Source organism: Phoenix dactylifera, chromosome 16, assembly GCF_051530095.1.
Source record: "Phoenix dactylifera cultivar Ajwa chromosome 16, Ajwa_hap1_PhDact_Kaust_v1.1, whole genome shotgun sequence".
NCBI lineage: Eukaryota > Viridiplantae > Streptophyta > Magnoliopsida > Arecales > Arecaceae > Phoenix > Phoenix dactylifera.
This window is the reverse complement of record NC_143205.1, coordinates 4,908,825-4,911,756: the sequence shown is the minus strand read 5'-3', so window position 1 is coordinate 4,911,756 and position 2,932 is coordinate 4,908,825.

Sequence of the window (2,932 nt, the reverse complement as noted above, 5' to 3'; positions counted from 1 at the left end):
TCAATTAATCTAGTGAAAAACTCCCACTAGGATGGATCAATCACTCCTAATCCCCTTCTAAGCACACTAAACCTCTCTTCACTTAGGGGTTTTGTAAAAATGTCTGCTAATTGATTATCAGTACATACAAATTGGAGTGACACATCACCATTCAATACATGATCTCTTATGAAGTGATGTCTTATCTCAATGTGTTTAGTTCTTGAGTGTTGAATTGGATTTTTAGTTAGATTTATGGCACTTGTGTTATCACAATTAATGAGAATTTTATCTTGTTTAATGCCATAATCTTCTAATTGTTGTTTAATCCATAAGATTTGAGCACAACAACTCCCGGCTGCAACATATTCAGCTTCTGCAGTGGATAATGCAACCGAGTTTTGTTTCTTGCTAAACCATGAGATTAGGTTTTCTCCTAGAAATTGACAAGACCCGCTGGTACTTTTTCTATCAAGCTTACATCCAGCGAAGTCTGAATCTGTGTACCCTATTAAGTTTAGGCTAGATTCTTTAGAGTACCACAGCCCTATGTTCTTAGTTCCAATTAAGTATTTAAAGATTCTCTTAACTGCAGCTAGGTGTGATTCTTTAGGATTAGCCTGATATCTAGCACACATGCACACACTAAACATAATATCAGGCCTACTTGCAGTAAGATACAGTAAAGAACCTATCATACCTCTATAAAGTTTTTGATCTACAGATTTACCTGATTCATCTTGGTCTAACTTGCATGATGAGCTCATGGGGGTGCTGATTGACTTGTTTCCCTCCATATCAAACTTCTTGAGCATCTCCTTGATATATTTTGCTTGATTGATGAAGATGCCTCCTTCAGATTGTTTGATTTGAAGCCCGAGAAAATAGTTCAGCTCTCCCATCATGCTCATCTCAAACTCACTCTGCATCAAATCAGCAAATTCCTCGCAGAGGCGATTGTTAGTAGCACCGAAAATGATATCATCAACATAGATCTGTACTAATAACATATCCTTATTTTTCTTTTTCAGAAATAATGTTGTATCTACATTTCTCCTAGAGAATTCATGTTCTAATAGGAATTTACTAAGTCTCTCATACCATGCTCTAGGTGCTTGTTTTAGTCCATAAAGCGCTTTGTTCAGTTTATACACATGATTAGGGTATTGATGATTTTCAAAACCAGGAGGTTGTTCTACATACACCTCCTCATTAATAAACCCATTTAGAAAAGCACTTTTTACATCCATTTGATATAGCTTGAAGTCCTTAGAGCATGCATATGCTAATAGAAGTCTAATCGCCTCAAGTCTAGCTATGGAAGCAAAGGTTTCATCAAAATCTATGCCTTCTTCTTGATTATAACCCTTTGCTACTAGTCTAGCCTTATTCCTTATAACAATTCCATTTTCATCTAGTTTATTTTTATATATCCATTTTGTACCTATTATTGGATATTCAGAAGGTCTCTCTACTAGATCCCACACTTTGTTTCTAGTAAATTGGTTTAGTTCTTCTTGCATTGCATTTATCCAATTTACATCATTTTCGGCTTCTTCTATATGTTTGGGCTCAAAGTGTGAAACAAAAGCTAGATGGTTGTTCAAATTTCTAAGAGATGCTCTAGTCCTAACCGGTTGTGATGGATCATCTAGAATTAGTTCCTTAGGATGCCCGTGAGCATACCTCCAAGCTTTAGTTAGCCCATGATCCACTATAGGCTCTTGGTTTGATGATTCTCCTTCAATCAACTTTTGATTACCATCTTGTAATCCCACCTCATCTATCTTTTCTTCAAGTATTTCAATATCATCATCAAGATTGGCTTTCTTACTAGAGGAGATGTCACTAGAGTCATCAAATACAACATGTATAGATTCTTCTATAACTAGTGTTCTTTTATTAAAGACTCTATAGGCTTTACTAGTTGTAGAATAACCTAAGAATATTCCTTCATCAGATTTAGGGTCAAATTTTCCTAGATTATCTTTCCCATTATTATGTACAAAACACCTACATCCAAAAACATGAAAATAGTTAACCTTTGGTTTTCTGTTTTTCCACAGTTCATAAGGTGTTTTCTTTATGATGGGTCTTAATAGAACTCTATTTAATATATGGCAAGAAGTATTAATGGCTTCTCCCCAAAAGTACTTAGGGAGGTTACTTTCACATAACATCGTTCTAGCCATTTCCTCTAGTGTTCTATTTTTCCTTTCCACAACTCCATTTTGTTGTGGTGTCCTAGGTGCAGAAAAATTATGGGTTATCCCCTTTTTACTATAAAATTCATCAAATAATTGATTTTCGAATTCGGTACCATGGTCACTTCTAATGGCTATGACTGAAGACTCTCTAGCATTTGTTACTTCCTTATGGAACTTTTTAAACATGGAAAATGCTTGGTCCTTATGTGCTAGAAACATGACCCATGTGTACCTAGAGTAATCATCTACTATGACTAGACCATATTTATTTCCACCTAGGCTTGTTGTTCTAGTTGGACCAAATAGGTCCATGTGAATAATTCTAGAGGCCTAGAGGTAGAGACACATTTTATGAGTTTAAAAGAATTCCTAGATTGTTTGCCAAATTGACATGCTTCACAGATTTTGTTCTTTTCAAATTTTAACTTTGGCAAACCTATCACGGAATCTCTTTTAACTAATTTAGTTATTGTGTCCATGCTTGCATGACCTAACTTACGGTGCCATAACCAACTAGCATTATTATCTTTAGTTTCATTAACAACTAAACATTGGTTATGTTTTGCAAGGTCTTCTAGGTCTACCACATATACATTTCCACGTCTAATCCCTTTAAAAACTAAACTATTATCATTAGTATTTGTTATAATGCACAGTGATGGTTTAAACATAACATCATATCCTTTGTCACATAATTGACTAATGCTTAACAAGTTATGCTTAAGACCATCAACATATCTAACAAT